General features: G+C 42.7%; 1 protein-coding gene across 1 annotated transcript in view; it reads left to right on the top strand.

Moving 5' to 3' along the window:
* The window catches only part of lmbrd1 (LMBR1 domain containing 1), a 273,681-nt gene that overhangs the window by 25,441 nt on the left and 238,232 nt on the right, over positions 1 to 10,008 (top strand). The gene's annotated exons all lie outside the window — the stretch shown is intronic.

The following is a 10,008-nucleotide window of genomic DNA, read 5'->3' as shown; positions in this document are numbered from 1 at the left end:
ATCCAGATGGTTAGTTCTCCCTGTATTCCATGAGATCTAACCTTGCTAATCAGTCTCCCATGGGGAACCTTGTCAAATGCCTTACTGAAGTCCATATAGATCACATCTACTGCTCTGCCCTCATCAATCATCTTTGTTACTTCATCAAAAAACTCAGTCAAGTTTGTGAGACATGATTTCCCATGCACAAAACCATGTTGACTATCCCAAATCAGTCCTTGCCTTTCCAAATACACGTACTGTCCATTTATTATGTCCCTTAGTTACAACATTGCCCGCAAGAGTGAACGTGCTCTCCATTCAATTAAAACCTTTCATAATTTTATAAACCTCAAAGAACCACAGCCTATTCATGCTTTCGTAATAAGCATGTTTGTGCAGTTCTAATGTCATTTTTGTAATTCCATTTTTGTATTCTCAGAGAGTGTAAAGAGTGGCAGGTGATGAGAACCTGAGTAGGGAGAAAAAAGAATAAAACAAGTGTGGAGGGTAGAAAAGGATGACAAATAAATGGGGCTATAATGTAAAATAAAGCTAAGATTACTAACAAAGTTAAAAAGACCAGTCTAAAGGCTTTGCGTCTTAATGTGTGGATCATTCACAATAAGGTAGATGAATTAGCAATATTGTTGCGTTGTGGGGATATGGCTGCAGGATGAGCAAGGATGGCATTGAACATCCAGGGGTGTTTATTATTTTTATTCATCATTTAGTCAGGACAGAAGGGTTAGTGAGGAAGTAAATCAATGCACTTGTGAGGAAACATATTGGCTTGGAATCTATAGCTTAGGAGACATGAAACACAAAAGGAGCAGAAAAAGGGGCACAAAAGGGGTTCTCTATCAACCCCAATCAGTAGTGCACATGTAAGGGAAGACAAGGAATTGAACAAGAAATCAGTGATGTATGCAATAAGGGTACATCTGTAATCCCTGGTGACTTTAATTTACATGTAGATTGGATAAATCAAACCAGTAATAGTATTGTGGAGGATGACAGCTTTGACAGCTCATTCCATACATGCACCATCTTCTGCGTGAGAAAGTTGCCCCTTAGGTCCTTTTTGATCTTTCCCCTCGCGCCTTAAACATATGCTATCTAGTTTTGGACTCCCCTACCTTGGCTATTCACCCTATCCATGCCATTCATGATTTTGTAACCTTCTATAAGGTACCCCTCAGACTCTGATGCACCAGGGAAAATAGCCCCAGCATTTTCAGCTTCTTCCTATAGCTCAAACCCTTCAACCCTGGCAACATTCTTATAAACCTTATCTGAACCCTTTCAAGTTTCTCACCATTCTTCCTATAGCAGGGAGACCAGAATTGCACTCAGTATTCCAAAAGTGGGCTGACCAATGTCCTGTACAGCCTCAACATGACCTCCCAACTCCTATACTCAATGCACTGAAGTGCACTGATTTACCTCCTCAAGGCAAGTGTATCAAATGCCTTCATCACTATACTGTCGACCTGGGACTCTATTTTCAAGGAACAATGAACCTGTAGTCCAAGGTCTCTTTGTTCAGCAATACTACCCACACCTTACCATTTAAGTGTGTAAGTCCTGCTCTGATTTACCTTTCCAAAATGCAGCATCTCATGTTTATTTAAATTCGTCTGCCACTCTGTCCATTGGCTCATCTGAGGTAACCTTATTTGCGATGAGCTACACCTCCAATTTTGGTGCCATCTGCAGACTTGCTAACTATACCTCCCATGTTCACATCCAACTCATTTGTATAAATGATGAAAAGCAGTGAACCCCACACCATGAGGCAGACGCTGATCACAGGCCTCCACTCTGAAAAGCAATCTTCCACCACCATTTGTCTTTTACCTTTGAGCCAGTTCTGTACCCAAATGGCTGCTTTTTCCTGAATTCCATGTGACCTAATCTTGTTAACCAGTCTACCATGCGGAACCTTGTCGAACACCTTACTGAAGTCCAAATAGATCATGTCCACTACTCTGCAATCATTAATCCTCTTTGTTACTTCTTCAGAAAACTCAATCAAGTTAGTGAGACTCGCTTTTCCACACACAAAACCATGTTGACTATCCCTAATCAGTCCTTGCCTTTTCAAGTATATGTAAATCCTGTTCTTTAGGATTCCTTCTAACAACTTGCCCACCACTGATGCCAGGCTCACTGGTTGTACCCTGGCTTTTCCTTACCACCTTTCTTAAATAGTGGCACCACATTAGCCAATCTCCAGTCTTCTGGCACCTCACCTGTGGCTATTGATGATACAAATATCCCCGCAAGAGGCTCAGCAATCACTTCCTTAGCTTCCCACAGAGTTTGAGGGTACACCTGATCAGGTTCTGGGGATTTAGCCACCTTTATGCATTTTAAAACATCCAGTGCCATCACCTCTGTCATATGGACATTTCCTCACATTCTATATCTTCCATATCCTTTTTCACAGTAAACATTAATGCAAAATATTCATTTAATATCTTACCCATCTTCAGTGGTTCCACACATAGGCAGCCTTGCTTATCTTTAAGGGGCTCTATTCTCTCCCTAGTTTTTTTTTCCTTAATGTATTTGTAGAATCCCTTAGGATTCTCCTTTACCCTATATGCCAAAGCTATTTCATGTACCTTTCTGTCCTCCTGATTTTCCTCTTAAGTATACTGTTACTGCCTTTATACTCTTCTAGGGATTCATTTGATCCTGCTGTTTATATCTGACATATACTTCCTTTTTCTTGACCAAAACCTCAATTTCTCTAGGCATCCAGCATTCCCTACACCTACTAGCCTTGCACTTCACCATAATAGGAATTTACCGTCTCTGGACTCTTATTTACTTATTTTTGAAGGCTTCACATCTTTCAGCCATCCCTGCGAACATCCATCCCCAATCAATTTTTGAAAGTTCTTGACTAATACTGTCAAAATTGGCCTTTGTCCAATTTAGAACTTTAACTTTTAGATCTGATTTCTCCTTTTCCATCATCATTTTAAACCTAATAGAATTATGGTCATTGCCCCTGAAGTGCTCCCCCGTTGACTGTCACCTGCCCTGCTTTATTTCCAGGTAGGTAAAGTTTTCCACCTTCTCTAGTAGGTACATCCACGTAATGAGTCAAAACATTTTCTGTACAAACTTAAGAAATTCCTCTCCATCCAAGCCCTTATGACTACGGCAGTCCCATTCTATGTTTGGAAAGTTAAAATCTACCATTATCACCCTATTATTCTAACAGATAACTGAGATCTCCTTACAAATTTGATTCCCAATTCCCTGCTGACTATTGGGGTAGTCTGTAGTACAGTCCTAATAAGGTAATCATAACTTTCTTATTTCTGGATTCCAACCAAATAATATCCGAGGATGTACTCCCAGGAATATCCTCCGTAAGTATAGTCATAATGTTGTTGCTAATCAAAAACACCACTCCCCCACCAAGTTTGCATCCCTTTCCATCCTTCCTCTATCGTCTACACTCTGGAACTGCCAGTCCTGTACATCCCTCAGCTATGTCTCGGTCATTGCTATGAAATCCACATCCCTTGTTGCCAATTATGCCCGGAGTTTGTCTGCCTCACCTGCTAGGCTCCTTGCATTGAAATAAATGCAGTTTATTCTATGAGGCCTACCTCATTCTCTGCTTTATTCCTACCTGCCCTGACTGTATGACTTCTATTATGACACTGGGTAAATCCCTCTGCTAATTTAAACTCGACGCACAGAGAAGTTCATCTCGCACCGTAATCTGTTAAATTTTGATAGGTACAGAACCATCCCAGGTCTCACTGTTTAAAGTAAAAATTAACAATTTTATAAGTCCAACAGAGAACATTAAAACAACAAACTATTTACAACTCCTTTCTCTTAAACCTATTTTTTTTATCCCCCCTACAATACTGGTCCAATTAAATAAAAATACAATTAAGATTTACAAAAAAAAATCACATTTCAAAAACCAGCCAGCTGACGATTCTCCTTTGTAGATTTTCCTCTGTATTTTCCGGGATTGTCTTTTGTTTGGTCTTCTGCTGCACAACTTTCTTGTGGACAGGTACCTTTCAGAGAGCTATTTGGCTAGCAGTCTTTTTGTTGGTGCTCTTTGTAGTTGTCCCCTTAACTGTTCAAAATGTCCAGTTTTATACCCCCAAAACTTTGGATTATTTCATTGGTTTGATGTCATCTCAAACAGTAAAATTCAAATTTGATTGGATTTTGGTATCTGGGGCACAATTTAAACTGGCTGAATTTGAATTTGTTTTTGTTTCATGGCAACACAACTTCACCTATTTGTTTCAACCAAATGTTACAATAAATTGTCAGTACACTCTGTGCTTTCAGTCTTTGCCAGCTTTCTCTCTCTCTGAAAGGTACAGTACACACTAACAGCTTCATAACATTTCATCCTTTTCCCAAGTGTACCAGTCTCAGACTGATCTCTGTTTTCTCAATGTCACTTTGGGTCCCCACCCCGCCCCAGTTTCAATCATCCCGAGCAGCTCTAGCAAATCTCCCTGCTAGTATATTTGTGTGTTTGGCTATGAAACCTATTGGATCGCATGGATCCATGCTGCACATATGTTCAGGTAGATGGCTGATTTCCAGGAAAGTTAGGAGTGGTAGGCAGGTAGTGCAGGTGTCTCCTGTGGCTGTCCCCATTTCAAACTAGTATAAGTGGTAGGCTTTTAGACTGACATGTTTAGGAACAAGTTCGAGAACGGGTTGTTCCTGACTGGGTACTGTACAATGAGAAACGATTAATTAGTGGCTGTCTTGGAAGAGTTACTATAATGTGATAGGACTGATTAAAATGGAGAGTGAATTCTTCAAATTTGAAAGTCAGGCCTTAAATCTAAATAGAGGGAACTACGATGGCCTGAGGCATGAATTGGGGAATCTTACCCAGGATTTGATGGTGAACAGGTTAAAACAACATGTGAATGAATTAGAATAGTTACTCATTCCTGTCTGATGCAAAAATGAAAGGGAAAAGGTGGCTCAACAAAATGAATTAGGGATTATGTTAGATCCAAAGAAGACATCTAGAAAGTTGCCAGAAGCAGAAACAAGCCTAACCGTTGGGTGCATTTCAGTATTTAAAACAGAGATAAAAAGTTTGATCAAGTGGGGGAAGCGATAGCTTAGTGATATTCTCGCTAGACTATTAATCCAGAAGTTCAACGAATTTTATTGCCATCACAGCAAATGGTAGAATTTAAATTCGAAAACAATATCTGGAACTCAAATTGTTGATCATTGGGGAAAAAAACCCCATCTGTCTCACTAATGTCCCTTGGGGAAGGAAATCTGCCTTTTTCACCTGGTCTGGCCTAAATTTGACTCCATACCCACAGCAATGTGGTTAATTTTCAATTGCCCTCTGAAAGGGATAGTCAACATAGCTTTTGCATGGGAAATCATGTGTCACAAACTTGATTGCATTTTTGAAGAAGTAACAAAGAGGATTGATGAGGGCAGAGAGGTAGATATGATCAGTATGATGATCTGGTTCCCCATGGGAGACTGGTTAGCAAGATTAGACCTCATGGAATACAGGGGGAACTAGCCATTTGGATATAAAGCTGAAAATGTGTTGTTGGAAAAGCGCAGCAGGTCAGGCAGCATCCAAGGAGCAGGAGAATCGATGTTTCGGGCATGAGCCCTTCTTCAGGAATGAGGAAAGTGTGCCAAGCAGGCTAAGATAAAAGGTAGGGAGGAGAGACTTGGGGGAGGGGCGTCGGAAATGCGATAGGTGGAAGGAGGTTAAGGTGAGGGTGATAAGGTGAGGGTGATAGGCCGGAGTGGGGGTGGGGGCGGAGAGGTCAGGAAGAAGATTGCACGTTGGGAAGGTGGTGCTGAGTTCGAGGGTTGGGACTGAGACAAGGTGGGGGGAGGGCAAATGAGGAAACTGGAGAAATCCGAGTTCATCCCTTGTGGCTGGAGGGTTCCTAGGCGGATGATGAGGCACACAAGGGATGAACTCGGATTTCTCCAGTTTCCTCATTTCCCCTCCCCCCACCTTGGAGTGCAGGTTCATAGCTCCCTGAAAGTGGAGTCCCGGGTAGATAGGATAGTGAAGAACATGTTTTGTATGCTTTCCTTTATTGGTCAGAGTATTGAGTACAGGAGTTGAGAGGGCATGTTGCGGCTGTGCAGGACATTAGTTAGGCCACTTTTGGAATATTGTGTGCAGTACTGGTCTCCTTCCTATCGGAAAGATGTTGTGAAACCTGAAAGGGTTCAGAAAAGATTTACAAGGATGTTCCCAGGGTTGGAGGTTTTGAGCTATAGGGAGAGGTTCAATAGGTTGGGGATGTTTTCCCTGGCACGTCCGGGGCTGAGGGGTGACCTTATAGAGGTTTATAAAATCATGAGGGGCATGGATAGGATAATTAGACAAAGTCTTTTCCCTGGAGTGGGGAAGTCCAGAACTAGAGGGCATAGGTTTAGGGTGAGAGGGGAAAGATATAAGAGAGACCTAAGGGGATACTTTTTCACCCAGAGGGTGGTAATTGTGTGGAATGACCTGCTAGAGGAAGTGGTGGAGGCTAGCACAATTGCAACATTTTAAAGGCATCTGGATGGGAATATGAGTAGGAAGAGTTTGGAGGGATGTGGGCCGGGTGCTGGCAGGTGGAACTAGATTGAGTTGGGAAACCTGGTCAGCATGGATGAGTTGGACCATGCTGTACATCTCTATGACTCTGTGACTCTAAATGCCTTTGAGAGAAAGTGAGGGCTGCAGATGCTGGAGATCAGAGCTGAAAATGTGTTGCTGGAAATCAGGCAGCATCCAAGGAACAGGAGAATCGACGTTTCGGGCATAAGCCCTTCTTCAGGAATAATGGCTTATACCTGAAACGTCGATTCTCCTGTTCCTTGGATGCTGCCTGACCTGCTGCGCTTTTCCAGCAACACATTTTCAACTCTAAATGCCTTAGCAAGCCACTAGTTGTATCAGTCTCATGAAGAAATGAAATGGGATGGACCAGCAAGTATTAGCCTAGGCACCAGAAAAGACATCTGCAGAAATAGCCCTGTTGACCTTGCAAAATACTCCTTAGTAACCTCTGTGGGCTAGTGTAAAAATTGGTTAGAGTTGTCTCACAGGTTTGTCAAGTAATAGCCTGACATTTGATTTATTATTGTCACATGTACCTAAGGTTTTGGTTTACATGCAATACAGGCAGATCATAGTATACCAGTAAAGACCTAAAGGGAGAGCTAAAAAGAGCCAGGAGGGGACATGAGATGTCATTGGCAGAGGGGGTTGAAGATGCATCCTTGTCGGGGACTGGTGTTGACAACTATTGTGGAGGAAGTGCTGTTGTTTGTCTTCACTGATTGAAGTCCATGGGTCAGGAAGCTGAGAATCCAGTTGCAGAGGATGGAGCCGGAGTTTGGAGTTTTGTTTGATTGAGATTATAGTGTTGACATAATTGTACTTAAGGAATTATATCTGGCAGAAAAAGTCGAGACACAGCCATTACCATCCCTGGATATGTCCTGTGCTACTGGCAGGACAGACCCAGCAGAAGTGGTGGCACAGCGATATACAATCCAGGGGGAGTTGCCCTGGGGTTCCTCAACATTGACTCTGGACTTCATGAAATATCGTGGCTTCAGTTTAAACATGGACAGTAAAACTCCTGCAGGTTGCTAGGTACTGTCCTCTCTCAGCTGATAAATCAATGTTCCTCCATGTTGAAGAGCACTTGGAGGAAGCACTGAGGGTGACAAAAGCGCAAAGTGTATTCCAGGTGGGGTATTTCAGTGTCTAACACTAAGAGTGGCTTAACAGGAGCACTTTTGATGGGCTGGTCGGGTTTAAGGGATATATCTGGCAGATTAGGTTTGCGGAGAAAGTGAGGTCTGCAGATGCTGGAGATCAGAGCTGAAAATGTGTTGCTGGAAAAGCGCAGCAGGTCAGGCAGCATCCAGGGAACAGGAGAGCAGGTAGTGAGGGAACCAAGTGGGTGACACAGTGGCTCAGTGGTTAGCACTGCTACCTTATAGCACCAGGGGCCCAGGTTTGATTCCAGCCTTTGGTCTCTAGTTATGTGGCGTTTGCAAATTCTCCCTCTGTCTGTGTGGGTTTCCTCCGGGTGCTCTGGTTTCCTCCCATAGTCCAAACATGTGCAGGTTAGGTGGATGGCCATGCTAAGTTGCCAATTGTGTCTAGGAATATGTAGGCTAGGTGGATTAGTCCTGGGAAATGCAGAGTTACAGGGATAGGGGAGGGGCTGAATCTGGGCGGGATGCTCTTTGGAGGGTCAGTGGACTCGATGGACTGGAAAGGCCTGCTTCCACACTGTCAGGATTCTATGGTTATAATAGAACTGCATTTACAACATTATCACTAGTTGGCAAACTTACCACAAGATATTAACAATAACACAATAAGATTGAATTTGCACACTGATAAGGAGGGAAAATATACTTGACTTCATGTTTAACAATCTACTGGCTGTAGATGCATCTCCCTATGACAGCATTGGGAACTGCACAGTTCTTGTGGAGTCAAAGTCCCACCTTCACATTGAGAAAATACTCCATAGTGTTACATGCACTATCACTGTGCTAAAGGGGACAGACTTCAAACAGGTTTGGCAACTCAAGACTGGGAATCCATGAGACACTGTCAGTCAGTCATCAACAACAGCAAAACTGTACTCCAGCACAATGTGTAACTTCATGGCTTGACAACCCCCTCCCCCCCCCATTCAACCCTTACCATTAATCCACAGCCCAGAGTACTGAAGGAAGTGACCCTGGAAATATTGAATGTATTTTGGTCATCCAATTTAAAAGACATGATAAGATTAGATTCCATACAGTGTGGAAACAGGCCCTTCGGCTCAACAAGTCCGAAGAGTAACCCACCCAGTCCCATTTCCCTCTAACTAATGTACCTAACACTATGGGCACTTTAGCATGGCCAATTCACCTGACCTGCACATATTTGGACTGTAGGAGGAAAGAGCTGAAAATGTGTTGCTGGAAAAGTGCAGCAGGTCAGGCAGCATCCAAGGAACAGGAGAATCGACGTTTCCTGAAGAAGGGCTTATGCCCGAAACGTCGATTCTCCTGTTCCTTGGATGCTGCCTGACCTGCTGCGCTTTTCCAGCAACACATTTTCAGCTCTGATCTCCAGCATCTGCAGCCCTCACTTTCTCTCAAAGACTGTAGGAGGAAACCAGAGCACCCAGAGGAAACCCACGCAGACACGGGGAGAATGTGCAAACTCCACACAGACAGTTGCCCGGGGCTAGAATCGAACCTTGTACCCTGGTGCTGTGAGGCAGCAGTGCTAACCACTGAGCCACCATGCCACCCCTATTTTGATAATAGAGCATTTTGAAACCATTAACAGAATTGGACAAATCCATCATTGGTTTATGAAAAGCAAATTGCACTTAAAAACCAACAAGTCTTTTTTGATATGTCTAGTCAAAAGGATAAGGGAGAACCAATGAATGTGATGCATTTGGCTTTTCAAAAGGCTTTGGAAAGGTCCATCATCTTAGTACATTAAAGCCCATGACATTGGGATAATATATTGTCATGGATTGTGATTTGGTTTATACATTGGAAACAGATTGTTGGGCAGTGACTAGAGATGGTGACCACAAGGATCAGTGTTTGGTGCCCGGCTATTTATGATATATATAAATGACCTGGCAACATTCTCAAGTTTTGATGTGATCTGGTTTGATTTATTACTGTCATGTGTGCCGAGATACAATGAAAAGTGTTGTTTTGAGTACTATCCTGACAAATCATACTTTACATAAGTACACCAGGGTAATAGACAGAATGTCGAACATAGTTTGCTGATGGCACAAAATTGGGTGGATTTGGGATTTATAAGGGTGATGCAAGAAGGTTTCAAGATGGTTTAAATAAGTTGCCTGAGAGGGTAAACAATGAGGCAGATGCAGTTCAATATGGCTAAATGTGAAATTATATACTTCGGTGTGAAAGGCAGAAAGGAAGAGTATTATTTAAATGGTAATATATGGGAATTGT

Source organism: Chiloscyllium plagiosum, chromosome 3 (genome assembly GCF_004010195.1).
Source record: "Chiloscyllium plagiosum isolate BGI_BamShark_2017 chromosome 3, ASM401019v2, whole genome shotgun sequence".
NCBI lineage: Eukaryota > Metazoa > Chordata > Chondrichthyes > Orectolobiformes > Hemiscylliidae > Chiloscyllium > Chiloscyllium plagiosum.
This window is presented reverse-complemented; position numbering and strand designations above follow the sequence as displayed.